Source organism: Lipophrys pholis (assembly GCF_963383615.2).
Source record: "Lipophrys pholis genome assembly, chromosome: 23".
Taxonomy (NCBI): Eukaryota; Metazoa; Chordata; class Actinopteri; order Blenniiformes; family Blenniidae; genus Lipophrys; species Lipophrys pholis.
In genome coordinates, this window is record NC_137645.1 from 2,716,852 (window position 1) to 2,733,355 (window position 16,504).

A 16,504-nucleotide genomic window follows, 5' to 3' on the forward strand; every position below is an offset into this window, starting at 1 on the left:
TAGTGAGGAAGTCAAATTCTGAAATGTGGCGTTTTTAATGTTTCGCAGGAGAACTCCTGAAGCCGTCGGTTCTCCCAACTTTAATTTAGCTTTTTTGTCGCCACACCGGCCAGATAAAGCTTATGAAATCTGAAGGTGAGTGACCTGGAGGCGGACTGCGGCTGTGTGCGTGTGCGTCTCGTATCTGGACAGCGGGCGTGTGTGCGAGCGCCGGCGATACCGCCAGGCCTCGGGCCGAACGCGGGATGTTTGCAGAGGATCTTTGTTGGAGGTGCGATAGCGATCAGCTGCAGGACGGAGCTGTGAGGGAAGGCGATAACAAAATATTTACCCTCCCTCCCGTCGTCGGTTGTTTTTCTTGACGCGTCCTGGAATTTAGCAGATTCTAACGAGCGTCTCATCTTCCGAGGCAAAGCATTTAGACACTTTAACATAATTAACACCCACTCGGTTAGTTTCTCTTGCTAACCGAGAAAAAAAAATAAAATCCTTTGGCACATCTTTGAACTCAGACAACAGCCTGAAAGCAGCGCAAACATGTGTTTAAATCTGTCGTCGAGAACAAATCTGCCGAAAGGCTTCTGGTTAAAAAGATGTTTGCAGAAATATAATATCGGATAAATTCGAATCACTGATCATATTAGGATCGTCAGATCTGTGCGGGTGAAAAGAATCTGGAAATATCAGCCCATTTAAAATGTAATTAAAAATTTAATATAGAATTGCCATGAAATATTCAGGAATAGTCGATGCGTTGTATCGCTGCTGCTGTAAGCCCTTCATCTAGGAGGGTTATTGTGCATGAAATGAGAGGAGGGAGTAAAACAAGACCGGGCTGAGTAGAACAGAAAATCATCTGCCTCACAGTGTAATGACCTGCTTGCCTTCCCACGCCCGTGTAATTTAACGCCGGCTCTGCAGGACACACTCGGTAGCGTGTAGCGCTGTACATGTTGGTAGACGCTCATAATGAGACGGGAGCTGATGAGCATTGGAAGAGTAATTAATTCTTCTTGAGGGCGAGTGTCGCCCATCCTCTTCGTCGACGACGCACTGCTTTTTATTCAAAGCTGGAGATGGGTTTATTATGTGTAAAAACACTGGTTTTTGACTGATTTGGCATCTTATCAGGACATTTGGAACCTTCCAGCGAAGACACATCTTTTTGTGACAATAAATCAGAAATGCTACTATGGAGGAACTCATTGGTTTCCCGCTATAAAAAGCTGCAGGCCTTTTTTTCACAGCGTCACGCCGAAGCTCAAATCTAGTAAAAATGCCAATGTAGCAGCTCACTTTGTGAATTCTGTGGCTGAAGAAGTGATTGCTAATGATGGCAGTTACATCTTTTCCCTATTTTACCTTTTCAAGGTCTGCTCTTAAAGCGTCGTCGTCTTTTCCACTTTCAAATGTGATATTTAGGACCTTTAAGTCGAGGTGGTGAAGGTTCATTAACAGGTGGTTTGCTGAGACTCTGCAGGTTGAGGAAGAAGAGGGCCGGCGCTTCTTGTGAGTTTTTAATAGAAGCAGCTGCTGCTCAGCAACAGACCTGCGACTCGGGTTCGAGCTGCAGGTGCCAGACAGTTTAACCGAATCGGAGATTTGAGAGGACGGGAGTGTTGATCACCACCAGGGTGGAGGAGGAATCGTGTAGGAAGTGAGGAAGAAAGAGAGAGAGAGAAAAAAAAAAGGTCAGACTTTGATGAAATAACAAGTTTTTAGCATGCAAAACAACAGCTCGCTGGATGGAGACATTTTCACAGGACCTTTTCAGAAACAGATTGCTGTGTGGGTGCTAACGCGCAGACCTACAGAAAGGTTGGAATATTCCAGAACAACCTGCACAATATAAACTCCACATACACTTCAAACGACGGCATGTATAATCAGATACGGGCATGTTAGAGCCCGAAACCTTAAATATTACATTACGGGGCAGGCAAAATATTTTTCTTCTAATATAGTATTAATTTTATTACATCATAAAGGGAGTCAATGATTTATGGTTTTGACTTGAACTGCTTCAATTTGAATAACACTGAAAGAACGACTTCTAAAAGTTTGGACTATGTGTTGATACGTATATCTTGTACGTGTTTACATGGCACTACTGGTAGTAAAGATGCTTCAGTCTGTCACTCATGTAGAATAACGTCTTGCCGTCCCAACTTCTTGGCATCCCAATCTGAATTGGCTCATATTTCAGATTCACTATCTGCTCCTGATAATAAAAGCAGTTGTGATATACATTTTGCACGATGCTGTAGGGATCGTTATCGGTCGTTCTCCGTCTCGGCTGGCCCAAAGCTGAAACAAGACGCCGGCGGGGTCACGCCGCCTGCTCCTTAACGATTCTGCCGATTGTCCTAGTCGGACGGAACGGAGCCGGTACAAATTGCTCCGAGACCACGTCGGATTTCAACGGTGGCCCCCGCTAATGGGTGAGCCGCCGTTGTGCACGCCGCTGGGATCATAACGAGGCTGCACCCGCTCGCCGCCTCTCGCTGCGTCGTGTTTTCCTGCACCCACACGGCGGGGGAAACTTGGCAAGAAAACCCGAGACGCCTTTTTGTGTGAGCGAGTTGAGGTCGGGAGCTGCGGTTTGTTTTTCTGAACACTGACATGCGGGGGGTGGGGGGACTCGGCACCGGGGGGATCAGAGACGCACCGGGAGTCACAGGGGACTCTGGCTTTACTCCATGAATTCTGATTGGCTGAGGTCACACACAGTTGCAGTCCTTCGTCTGCTTCTCAATCCCTGCTGACACACTAATCCAGCCTGGATCTTCCCTCTGGTTTGATATTTTCTTGCCATTAACTTCTTCTGCCTCCAGTCTGGTTTGTGGTTTTTGTTCGATTTGTTGTTGTTTATTTTCACTGATGCAGAAGCACACTGGGACCGTTCCTCATATTCATGCTGCACATTTCCTCCGAGAACAGAATCCATGATTGAGCTCTTCTGGATGATGTGCTTTGACATGTGGCTGCAGTTTGTTTGTTTTGTTTGGTTTTTTTTGATAGAAAATTGCAAAAACTGCACGAGATGGTCGCAGTGGCGAGGTAGAAAGTTTGCATGTTCCAATTCTGATTTTAAAAGTCCCATATTGTACAGTTTGTTCAACAATTTCACATAAATATCAGATGTCCAACGACATTATAATAAAAGACTATTTTCCCAAGGTGCTGTGTTTGATCCAGTCTAAAAGTCCCTCTAGTGAGCTCTACTGAGAACAGGCTATTACTGCGTTTGTAACTTTAAATGTTAATGAGCTGGGTCTGTTTTCCCTGCATGATGTCATTAAGGGAGAATCTCTGAATCGCCTGTATGAGCACACGTTCACTAAAAATGACAGACCGTAGTCACTTCTAGGGCCTCGTACGCAGCCTCGAGGGACAGAAAACTGTAGTAAAGTCAATTTTACACAATATGGGCCATTTTAGATTATTTGTATATTCTCAGTCAAAGGGGACATTACATGCGAGCAAGTAGAAAATCTCAGTTTTCAGTTTCTGTTGCGAGTCGCCGCCGTCTCTCAGGCAGTTACAACCCGTGTCACTTCGAATCAGACAAACGGCTTCAGAGGAATCGCGGCTGTCGCTCAATCCTGGGAATCGTCCTCACTCCTGCTGTCAAACCGCAGGCGGAGATAAGCAGGAGGAACTGCCACGACTTGCTGTGTGCGAGTGCGTGTGCGTGTGCGTGTGCGTGTGCGTGTGCGTGTGCGTGTGCGTGTGTGTGTGCGTGTGTGTGTGTGTGTGTGTGTGTGTGCGCTACTATTGCTGTGCTTCATGTTGGTTTCTGCCACTGACACTTCTCGTTTAGCCAAAAGTTCACAATCACCGGAAAAAAATCCACTCTGCTGCCGAGCGCTGACAGGTGAGGGGAAAAAACAAAAAAACAAAACACATGCAAAATGTCAGAAATCTTTCCTCCAGACACATACGAGCTCTTTGATGGCAGCTGTGTGTGTGTGTGTGTGTGTGTGTGTGTGTGTGTGTGTGTGTGTGTGTGTGTGTGTGTGTGTGTGTGTGTGTGTGTGTGTGTGTGTGTGTGTGTGTGTGTGTGTGTGTGTGTGTGTGTGTGTGTGTGTGTGTGTGTGTGTGTGTGTGTGTGTGTGTGTGTGTGTGTGTGTGTGTGTGTGTGTGTGTGTGTGTGTGTGTGTGTGTGGCGTTGTCACCTGGGTGTGACGTACCGTCCCTCTCAGCCTCTCTCTCATTCTCTTTGATGACTCCAATATGTCCAAACTGCGCCGCAGCCGCGCGTTCAAAGACCAGCCAGACGCCACGCGCCGCCGCTAATGAGCCAGGCACGCCACATATCACCCGTCAGTCTGACAAAAACACTCTTCTGTTTTCTTATTTGAAGCTCTAAAATCAGAGTCGGTATTTATTTGTCTCTTCGTCTCCAGAAGTCAAATCTCGTTCTGGCGGCGACTTTTAGATCCTGAAGATTCCAACGATTTCTGTTTTGTTTCCATGAGTTATTCATCACACCTGTTCTGGATGCAGGTGAAGCTGCAGTCTCTGCCATTCAAAATGGGGTTTTACTTAAAAGTTTAGGATCACGTATACTTTCAAACAACACATCAATCCACCTTTCAAAGTATTTCAAAATTGGGCCTCAGAAAACACAAAATAAAGTGTGTGCTTTTTTTTTAAGCTCTTAGATTTTCAGTCATGAATGAATATGAGCATTTATAAACAGGCGTTTAATTTTACGTCAGTCACTAATATTGTTGGTCAATAACTGGTGAAACTAAGTGAGATCTGCAGCGCCCCCTGCTGCTCACACACACACTACTAGAGAGAGAGAACTCAAGAAATCCCCTTTAATTGAAGATTATCTGTAGAAACTGAAGCGAACACACTTCAGGCCCATATTGTTAGTTTGTTGGTATAAATATACCTCGACAGGATTGCAGTTTATTCTTTCTTCTTTTCTACTTCTTGCTCCCAGGGCATCCTGGCGCCCCCTACTGGCCAGCCGCCGCTGCGTTTCAGGGTAACCACTTGAGATGCTCACGCTTGTCTTTAGAGCTCACCACACGTTAGCGCCCCCCAGTGGGTCGTCTGGATTGTTCAGGACGAAGGTCCCGTCCCAGCATGTTGCCTCTTCATTATCATTGATCGTTCCTTCACGTTCCACCACGGGGGTTCTGAGCGCAGGCGAGGTACCTCTTCCTGCTCGAGGACATTTTGTTCCAGACATTCTGGACGCAGACGAATCGTCTTTATCTGGTAGTTATTAATCAGCCGCATCTCTTTCCCAGTATCCCCAGTGGCTGAACAATCGTTTATCCGTGTTTTCACACGCGGCTCGTGTTTGATCAACGGTTTGAAACCAAATAGGCAACAAGCAAAACCCATTTGGAGGTGAGTTGTTGCTGTAGCTTGTTCATTATATGCTCTGTGCCACAGATTCACCAATAAATAAGAAACTAAAATGAAAAGCTGCGGCGAGCCGATGAAGAGTCACTCCAGGAATCGGCTGCATTTGTTCTCCGGTCGGAGCACAAACACACAGCAGTCGGCTCTCCTCCAGTACTCAGGACAAAGGCTCCAACTTTTTTCTTTTATGGTAAAATATGCAAATAAAAAAATACTGCAATGAATTATAAATTTGCACCGCAGAGGAATATATGCGTGCGGCAGTTACTGTCGAGGCCTCAGAATCAGTCAGTAGTTACAGCCGAGGCGAAACGGCCGGCGTGCGATTAAAATTGATATGAAAAGAAATGTAACGTTTCTGTTGAATGTGTCGCCGTCTGTTTTGCATATAAATGTGAAAGGGAAATAAAGGTGGAAGTTAAATGAGGGACTTGTTTTCATGTTGCTAGGCTACTCACAGTCAAGAGCGAGTTTACATCACGAAGCTCATGAGCAACTATCTCGCTTTAATGTGGAGGAACTTATACGTTCATGCAGAAACGTGAAAATCGCACAAACTATGGATGATGTGTGTTTAAATTGCGTGGATACACAAACTGCAACGCTCTGACTCTGTTGTTGTGGAAACTGGAGGAAAACAGTCAAACTTTTTGAAAACAATCAGGAAGGAAAATGCATCTATTTGAAAATGCTCCATCTCCGTCTCCATGGAAACGGGGGGAAACACAAGTTTTCGGAAACGCTGCTACTTGGCATGCGCACCACGGTTATAATAATTACTTGTTCTGCACATGCTCAGTGGAGCCAATCAGTTTCCTCCGTTGACTCCCCGTCCATATTCTCCTGGACGTGGTACTTTTATTTTGACAGTCACCGTGATAACAATCCAACTTGGTGGTCTGTCAACTAGAATGTCGGTGTTCTCCCATTGTTAGTGTTTATAGCGTATCGTTCTCTGCTGCGTGTGTGTGTGTGTGTGTGTGTGTGTGTGTGTGTGTGTGTGTGTGTGTGTGTGTGTGTGTGTGTGTGTGTGTGTGTGTGTGTGTGTGTGTGTGTGTGTGTGTGTGTGTGTGTGTGTGTGTGTGTGTGTGTGTGTGTGTGTGTGTGTGTGTGTGTGTGTGTGTGTGTGTGTGTGTGTGTGTGTGTGTGTGTGGTTTCATTACAAAAACGACCAACAGCACCGACTCGTTGACCAACATGCTAAACGCTGCGTTTTCACTTGGAATCGTTGTGAAAACTGCGCGTTTGATTTGCAGCCGTGTGTTTGAGTCTGGCTCGATGGATTTATCCCCTCAGTGTGAAAAGAGTTTTTCCTTCACTTCTCCACCTTCCAGCTGATAATATACAGTATTTTTGAACCCGGCTTGTTTCCTCTGACCTCAAACACTTTCAGCATTATTGGATTTCAGTGGCGGGTGGTGACGGCGGGCGCGTCCACGTCAACCAGGCCTTTTTTCAGGAAAACAGAGCACTGCGGATATTAAGAAACTTCCAGGGATGAGCCAGGATGAAAGTTTCCTTCCGTTTGAAGGACGGAGAAACGGCGTTTCCTCCATTATTGGATCCTGTAAACGCCAGCCGGGCCGCTGGAGATGAAGCTCATCGTCTCCGCCTCTGAAGCAACACAGTTGGCCGGGCGAAGTCCGCCGGCTGTTTGCGGCTGGAACTCTCAGCAGCTCCAAATAATTGGCTATTAGTGTATCGGGGCTAAAAAATGTTTTCTTTTTGAAAAAAAAAAAGAAAAAGAAGAACGCGGCTGTTGTTTGTGTGCAAATCAGTGCGAGGAAGCGGCATTAGAGAGCCTCACACTCATTACTACACAGCAGGTTACTGACGGGGCATTACGCACTCCGACAGCGCCGCCCGTGAAATTGGGCTCATTATGGCGCCTCGGTTCAGACGCGGGCCCCCGTTCTCTCTCGCTCCTGGTCATCGGCGAGAAGACGAAGAATCAGCAGAACAAATCTCATTAAGCTCGGAGGCGAGCCGGGAATCGGGGCCGAGATCAAACTGGAAGAGGTAAATATTGATAAAGCGGCTGCAGCGCTCGCTTTTATTTGTTCTTTTACATTCACATGTGACCCGCTGCACTTCGCTGCCCTTCCACTTCGCTTCAACTAGAACGAGACTAAAGTGGCATAGAAAGGGTTAAATACTGTTATTATCATAAATTGTTTTCTCTTTATTTACAAGACTGAAATACTTTTTAAGAGCTAGGATTTGGTAGAAAGTCTGAAAATATGATTGAAACCATAAAGTTTCTCTTGCCGCGCCCCTTCAATCTGTGTGCCTGTCTCTTTAAGAGGCACGGCGCCAGGATTACCATCCTAGTCTTCGTCTGCCAGATTTTCGAGCACGTACACAAAAATCACTTCGAGCCGTACGAGAAGTTTGGGACTTTCTTTAACGATTCAGCAGTTTCCGCAAAAATTACAGAAAATATTTTCCCGTTAAAGCCGATGGGAGGCTGATGAAAATGTGAGCGCTGCGCTAAAAGCACATCAAAACATGCAGAAAGTTTAGGAGTCGTGTCCTCTTGCTCCGGAGAACGGTTTCCTAAAAACCAACTATCCAGTCAAACTTGCAGCAGGCACACCTTCATCTTCACCTTCACTGGTTCTTCCTCTCGCCGCCCAAGTTTTCTTCATTGTGTTGCATTAATCTCATTGTTGCTGGACGGAAATAAAACCCGAAGGGAGCCATCGAGGCCGAAAGGAATCCTTTTAAAATAATATCCATTTCATTAACGGCCTCGTTCTGCAGAAAAGAGTTGAATGGCAGGAGAAGCCGTCCAGACGTTTAACAAGCCGACGCTCGCCGGGGCCAAATGGCGCTCTCCGCCCCGGCCGGAGCGGCGGCGGCCAGGAAACGCCAGACGTGTCTTACTGTGACGACAGGTGGAAAATGCACATCCTTCTTAGTGCCGGCCATATTTCTATCATGTAATTGCATCTAATTGCACATTCGCTGCTAATAGCTCCCACATTAGGATCCGTAATCACTGCAGGGTCCTGCTTTCTTTTCTTTTTTTTCCACGCTGTCGCTGGTTTTTCTCGCTCGCTCTGCGTTCAGGTGCTCGAATGCAGAGCTGTTCGCAGACTGGAAGAAGAAGAAGAAGGTGTAAATCAGGAAGCGCTGGCGCTAATGCTGTTCGCATTAGAGGCCGACAAAGTGGGATTAATTGAGCAGAGAGCAAACACAGACAAGTTGTGATCGCTCGCCGTGTTTCACCGCTCGGCGCTGAAATAACTGGCTGGCTGAGGCGCTCGGGCGTCCTGCACTTCGCGATCAGGTGCTCTGTGAACGCACATCTGCACATACGTTATCGGCACAAACAGGAACTCCTCATTGATGTGGCGGCGTGCTGGAAGCCTCCTGCCGCCTGTCTCTGATGCATTATGCAAAGCTTCTCTCCTCGCCGATCAACACTTGTTCCCTCTTTTCTCTTGCTGAGTCTCCCGATTTATACAGACTTTACCTCAATTTGAATAAAATGACAAGTTTAATAGACGTGAAGGGCAAACTTACTGTATAATTTCACTACTTCACACACTTTTTTCAGACGTTCTTCAGCTCTAAATTCCTCAATTAAAAATATTCAGCCCAAATATTCAATCCCAGAATGCTGAAAGCACTTCCAATATCACCTGATGTATTTTGCCCATGACACAGAATTTAATAAAACGTGTATATTTGTGTAGTTTTAAGACTGCGAAGCTGATTGTGAAAGGAATTCAGTTTTATGGAGGGATGAATGTTTATCGAGCTTCTGAGCAACACGAGGTCTTTTCATCACCTTCGCACCAGACGAAGCTCTGCAGTGGAGAAAAGTTTGGGAAAAACTCTGGATGTTTTCTCTTTCTTCCCGCCACCGGCTGTGCTCAGAATTATGTCACCTTTTTTTGTGTTTTGTTTTTTTTTGATTTGACAAACGATGCTCAGCGGTGGCGCCGCTCTGTTACTGCCGTGTTTCCTCAACAATGTCACAACGTCTCACGCTGCTGCTGCTGCGGCAGAACCTCTTCGTTCTGGTGACATATTAAAAAAACAGACTTTGAATCTAGATTGTGATACGTGCCACATTTAGAATCGTCGTCCCATAATAAAGTCCACTAATAAAAGCCATTTGAGGAAAAAAACAAAAAAAACATGCACCAAATTCCAGATTCATGAAGTGAAGCGCAGTGAATCAATACGATCAGTAGTTAATAGTCGATTTCTATGTAAATCAGGTCCATTATTCACGTGTTTGGACGGAATGCAGCTGCAGTCTCTGCAAGTCAATCGGCTCTGAATCGACCTCGCATCCAGTCTTTATGCAGATGAAGCACCGACGCGTGCGGCCGTCAGCAGACCTGCTTTTCTCCCAACATTTCATCCTCCTCTTCCTCCCTCCCGATGCAGACGGAGCTCCTTCCGAGTGAAGGTCGATGGGCTGCGCTGTCCACGTGTTGGGAGCGCGGGCGGCCGAGGTCGATGGGTCCGGAGGTTAATCGGCTCGCCAGCCGTTACACCTCGACACGCTGAACGGTCTTTTAAGTCTTTATGCAGATGAAGCCAAGGTCTCTCAATCCTGAGTCCGATAATCCCCTCAGCCGAGGCGTTTTTCGCCCCTCGTTCCTGGATTCAGGCTCCTGCGCTCCGTTGTAGCGCTCAACCAGTGATTCAAATGAATGCTTAACGAACAGCTAGTCCCTGCTTTAATGTGTCAAAACATGATGCCAGCCTTCACGGTGAAAACTACTAAACTAAGACTAAATCTCTGTCGTCTCAGAGGGTGGAACCACGGAATGTTTGTAATCTTAGCGGTCGGTAATCATCTCCGCTTTCATTTAAATACATGAATAATAATGGTCCGGGATTTGCATGGAGGGACTCGTGAACTACAATAAACGGGTGATTTATCTCGGGAGCCGTACGGCTGATCAAAGCTGGAATCATCCAGCCGTCTCCATGTTCTTCCGTTATTTTAAGTCGTCGTGCGCGTGGCTTTTTTTTTCTTTTTGTGCCAAACGCGTATCTTGTTGTAGCCTCGCTACGATCAGAGAACATTTCTCCTCCTACTGAACGTGAACTTCAATCTGACCTCCACCTCCCTCTGCAGCTCTCCTAAACATACAAGTCTTTTTACTGCACGTTGCCATTGTTGTTATTGTTCTGTCGTATACTCTTTGTGCTCTGCACGTGTCTCTTTTTAGATTTAGGAACATTCCGTTTTTGACAATTGATGAAAGGTGGTACTTTCCCCCCCAAGCTAAAACAATATGATAAAATATCTTTTTTTGTTTTGCTTTCATGGCAACCGTGTGTCAAGCTGCGGGTATTTAAAACCGAGGTGAGCTCACCACAGTCGATTCATCTGGTCATATCTGACTACTTCCTGTCGAAATGTCTCCAGCTATGACTGCCACTAAAGGATTTTACACCATCTGGATAAATGAAAATGTCCAAAAGTTTGTAGGATCAGAAATTTTCTAACTTTTTAACCTTTCAAAGGAAGCAAATGCCATTTTTATACCTTGATTGTGTCCTTAAGATATTGTGTAACTTGAATGTCTGCAGCAACCAATAATCTCATAATGTAGGTAATTTTTAATGTAATAATAGTGGCAATGTCATCATGTAAGTAATTTCAAACATAAAAACACCAAATTTGTAATAATGTAGGTAATTTCAAACATAAAAAACAAATGAACCTAATTATCTAGTAACTTGTCAATCATTTCATCAGTTATTACATTATTGACGTATCCTTAAAAGTAGTGTAATAATACATGATTACTCACGGGCTTTATTAAGTTAAAAACAGACTTACTACATAATCAGTTGCAGCAAGGTTTTCATCGTCATCACTTCAAGGCCTCTAAATTCAAATAAAACTCAAAAGCGTGACGCCTCAGAGTACCTTCCAGGAGCTGGTCATGTGTTGTGTCATGCAGCAGTTTAGTAGTGTCTTTGACTTTGACGCCTCAGTCCGAAAGGTTTTCTTCTCCTGTCATGTGATTGTTGCCTCCACCTGGATGAGTCTCTGTGTGTTTCTGAGTGTTGGAGAATAAAACCTGGAGGTCTCCAGTTCGGCCCCCTCTGATGAGCCTTTGTTGGAAAATAAATGCGTTGGCAGTCAAAGAAACACTCCGCCTGCGGCACAAAGTCAGCCGTGTCAACTCATAAATACTTCCCAGAGAATAATCTTTTGTACAACTGCAGCTTCATTTTTGTTCTTAATTCCGACTCAATACACAACGATACGTCTCTCCTGCGGCGCTCCGTCTCCCCGCCACAATGCGGCCGTCGTTCGCAACGTTTATATACCTCCACCTGTTTCCTCGCCGTGATGTTGGATGGTTGATTGTTAAAACTAAGGTGAAAGAAACAGAACTGAACTTCTCTTGTTTTTGTATTTTCAGGGAGAAGAAGAAACTGAGACACTCTGAGAGGATGAACATCTTTAAGAAGGTAAACTGACCTCAGTCTAACTCTGATGAAAGTCACATACCACATGTTGTCATATAGATATATTTTGTGGATTTCTTTTACATGTTTAATCCAACTAAAAGTCATGCAGGAGAGAAGTAAGTGGATCTCACATGCTGCTTGGAAACCGGTTCTCCGAGATCTCACTCCGGAGTTAACCATGTAAAACTGCGGGAAGTAATCCAATATCCAATATATGACCGTTCTTTCTGTGTTTTATGTGTATAAGTGAAAGGACGAGGAGTCGAGTTTGTTTCATTCTCGCTGTGTCGCATTCTGCATAGCTGCTGGAGATAGAAACGTGCTCTGCAGCGACACTTTGAACAGAAAGCAGCGTCTTAACTCCTGGTTGTATTGACAGTCACATAAAAGACAGCATCGTCAGCATAGAGGCAAATCTTCAAGTATCTCTCCAGGCAGAACCAAACACTTTTATCTTCAGAGGATCTATAGAAGGATTGAAGTCAATATTGATGAATTATATCTTTAAATTTAGCCACAGGATTGTCTCCTATATTTCCGTTTCCTCTCAGGTTCTGTAAATCCAGTTAATGTGAATTCAAACGACATCGAGGCACGATCTGACAGCAGATGTTTGTGTAGGAAGACGGTTGATTGATCAATGCAAGTGAGAACAGAACAGAGCTAAATGATAAATAAAGTCCAATTGAAGTCAGATGCTGAACACACAATTCTCATTGGAAACCTACAAGGTTCTGGCTGGGGGTCATTGAAGCCGCCATTGATTTACAGAAACGGCAATAAATACTGTCGCAAATGCAATGAACCGAATTGATCTGATAGGAAGATGATCTGTAAATCTAGACGTTGCAATTAGCACTTGAAAGAACAGAGGTGAGGTTAGAGAACAGTAGAAGCAGTGGGTTTGATAGTTACAGTGTTCAGGAGGAGGTCATGATAATTACAGCGACTTTAATAAGCACTGTGTGTTTATACAGAGGAGGTGTAGCTACATGTGTCAACACTCTGCTAAAGAAACACACTCCTGGGGTCCGGCCAGCTCGGGAAGAAAGCCCGGGTTCCTTCCTCGCTCAGGTTTGTTCACGTGGAGGGAATCAATCAGATAAAGTGGCCGGTGGAGGTCGGACACGCTCTTACATAACGGAGGAGTCTCGAACCCGACAGCTCTCAGACGTCCTTCCCTTCAAGGACGGACGCAAAAATTAATTAGTGTCGAGAGCGAAGGGCGGCCGAACGATGAGAGGAGGGAGACTGTCTCTGTTTCTCCGCCGAACACGAGCAGGAAGCTGATCGCAAACCAACTGACATATTTTAAATGAGCCTGTTTTCACAGCGTCGAGTGGGTTTGTTGTCATGGTAACCGTGTTAAACACATTGAAGGAAAGCTGAGGAGGACGGCCCTGGTCTCTGTCCGAGTCACTTCCAGCTCATCTGTGTTTTTATGGAAGGATTTTACCACATGAACACCACAAGGTTATTTTTATTTCCCCGATTCAGGAAAATGTTTTGAATCGTTAAAAGAAATCTGATGGTTTGCGCTCAGATTCTTTGACGACAGAAAGAACAGTTATTGACGTAGATTCTCAGCCATGTTAAGGGATTCTGCCCTAAGCTCTTGTGCACAACATCCAGTCCAGGACGACTTCCTGTTTACATGAAGGGGTTACTCCACTTTACCTGCTCTCCATCTGGATTTCAATCATTTCCAATTCTCATATTCCCACTTATGATGCTCTCGTTGGCTTTTACCACGGACCTGCAAAGAAATCAGGAATTGTAGTAACTCGGTACAAAAATGGTCAAAACCATTTCCTAACCTTTTTAATGGATTCCTGTAGGAGGATTTTTCATTGAGTGCCTCCTGAGAAATACTTGAACAGACTCTTCTCAAGTTGTTTTGGTCAATGTAACATCTAAATGAAAGACTCTAAAGCTCGAGTATTAATTTCTTCTAATATTGATAAGCTATTATGGGCTTTATTTGATTTAAATTGAACGTAATATAAATGTATTATGGCAGGTGTGATTCCACTTCGTCAGTCTGCTGGTCACACACACTGAAGAGCTCCTGTTCCAGGGGTTTCCATCCACATGTGATCCACTGGATCTGCCACATGTTTGTGTGTCAGGACAGCAGATGAAGCCTGTGTGACGCCTTATTGGATTCTATTTAACACTACAGAAATGCTCTCCAGGCCACGCAAAGGTGTCGGCCTCAATCCTGCAGAGGAGCAGGCAGATAAAAGGAGCTGGGGGATTTACCCCGTTGTGGGATTTCTGCTCAAATCTCTGGCTTTTGCTCTCCGACCCGTCGCCAACGGCTCCACGTTGGCTTTCCACTGAGAGAAGACCTGGTTTCATCTGTTATCTGAGGAGGTGCAGAAAGTGGGATTCTGCTTCTTCGCAATTTATTCTTTGAAATTAAACCATAAACTAAGATAAATTAGGTCGTTAGTTCCCTTAATTATCCATAAAATATGTGCATATTGAGAGTTGTAACTCTAAAGTCTACACTTTAATGTTTTAAATTCATTTCAAAACACTCAATTATTCAACTAAATCTCTCAAAAGTCATTTAAAATGGACCAAAATCACACAAACGTCACCATTTCTACCTACAACCTTCTCTGAATGAGCTCCGTGGAGCCTTGAAGACCTCTGAAATGGGAGCAGTTGAATAAACAAAACTTAAAAAGTAAACTCAATGTGCCTTACTAGTCTCACTCGGTGTACGTTTAAAAATAGAAACGCTCATTTCCAGTAGTTTATTTTCTGTGAGCTGTGTTGGTTTGCGAGCTCAGTTTTGTCAGAGAAATCTGGAAAAGAATGCATCAATTATGTGCACTTAGTGGGGAAGGGAGATGTTTAATGTAAAACTCCACGGTGCTCATGCTATTATAAGAATAGAAACTCTAGTATTTCCTTCATTTCATCAATTCTGGCCATTTGCCCTATAATACAGTTAATTTGTTTCCCTTCAAAGCAGAAAACATCATTTAAAATAAGTAGAAGTTGTAAAACCGACAGAAGGTTTGAATGAATTGAAGTACTTCTGTTTCATCTCAAGCTGTGAAAGTTGCATCTTGGTAGTTTTCTTTCTTCTCTTTGACATTTTAGCAGCAAATTCTTCATTTTCTTTAAGCTTTAAAATCAATTGGTTTTCATGTAAGCGACTCTTTGGCAAGTAGAGTCTGTAGGAGCTTTGACATTAGTGATTCTTATTTAAAGTCGTGGAACAAAACAGAAGCATGTGGAGCAGATTTTCCTTTGAACTATGAAGAAACTCCAACGAGGTTAATGTCACGCTGAAGTCACCGTCAGTCATCTGAGCGACTCGTTACCGTGGAGGAGGCGAGGTTTTGGGGGAGGCGAGGTTTTGGAGGCGTCTCGGCGGTCAGCAGGATCGACGTGATGGATGCGGGCCGGTTCTGCAGCTCGTCACACTGCCGCCTGACAGCCATCACCGCCAGTGATTCTGCTGCCAGTGATTCTGCTGCTGGATCGCCTCCATCACCGCCTCCGTCACTCAGCAGCAGCACTAATGAGCAGCGCTGCAGGAGGGACTGATGTTTACGTTCTGGAAGCTGCTCGAGAAGAGATTTCTGTGGCCTCAGCTGAGAAGTGTCGGTGTGGCAGCAGGCGTGTCTCTTCTGGAAGCTCCACTGGGATCATAGTGGACGGAAGCTTTGCACTGTGGAGGGATTTGAAGAGCCCCCTTAGCGTCGGTGCTGAAGGAACAGGAAGTCAATCCTGCAATTCGTTGTTCAGGATTCTGATTGGCTAACGTGTAAATACCCGACGACGTAGAAGCAAGGATAGAGTAAAATTTATATTCCTCTTTTCAGCTATATTTTCGGATTGACATGTAATGACCCTTGTTCGCGCTGTGGGGGGTTTCTCCTCTGAAAACTGCTACACAACCAGATTCTATCGTGCTTTTATGAGCTTTTTGCCTTTATTAAAAACTTCCTCGCTGTGCTTCCGAATGACCACGGTGCAGAATAAACCAACGTTTGGCACTATGGGGGACACGTCTGGATCATTATGCAGAGCTGTGCCAGGTTGGTTCAGGCCTGTTTGTCCTTCACTATCAGGACTATGAACTCTCTCACCTTCACATGACGCAAAGTGGCGTTTATGTCGATTAAACGTTAAATATAAAGTTTTACTGTTCAATGAATGAAATGATGTGAACAATGCTGATATCTGCACATGGTGAGGGTGCTTCAGACATATCAACATAAGTAATTTCATAAGTCCTCCATGAATGTCGCTGCCGTTCATTGCGAGGTCGACAAACCCTTCATCTGACTTGATTCACTTTCCATAATGCTCCGCTTCATGTCCTCCTAATCCGCCATTACTGAAATACTTTAACGGGGCGTTAAGACATCTAATGGGTGTTATATTTACAAGGTTTGAAAGTTGAAGCCTCAGCACTTGGCAGGAGAACGGTTGAGTCACTGGTATTGATCAACAATCCCATTAAAGCCACTGCAGACGTAGTGAGGTCGTTACGAGAGGCACCTCGGGACTCGCGATACTTTAAAAAAAAAAAAAAAAGGATTTTCTGGTGTGTATGGATTACTTCCAGGCTCCTCTCCTGACAGCGGCGTCTCCGTCAAAGCCTGAGAGGTTTGAAAAGCTCAGCTGGAGGTCC

General features: G+C 44.8%; 1 protein-coding gene across 1 annotated transcript in view; it reads left to right on the forward strand.

The window, feature by feature from the left end:
• Window positions 1-16,504, forward strand: part of LOC308127512 (beta-1,3-galactosyltransferase 1-like) — a 91,008-nt gene that overhangs the window by 54,206 nt on the left and 20,298 nt on the right. Inside the window, exon 3 of the mRNA XM_080492606.1 lies at window positions 11,796-11,844. The gene's annotated coding sequence lies outside the window, so the exon portion shown is untranslated. The remainder of the gene's footprint in view (window positions 1-11,795; window positions 11,845-16,504) is intronic.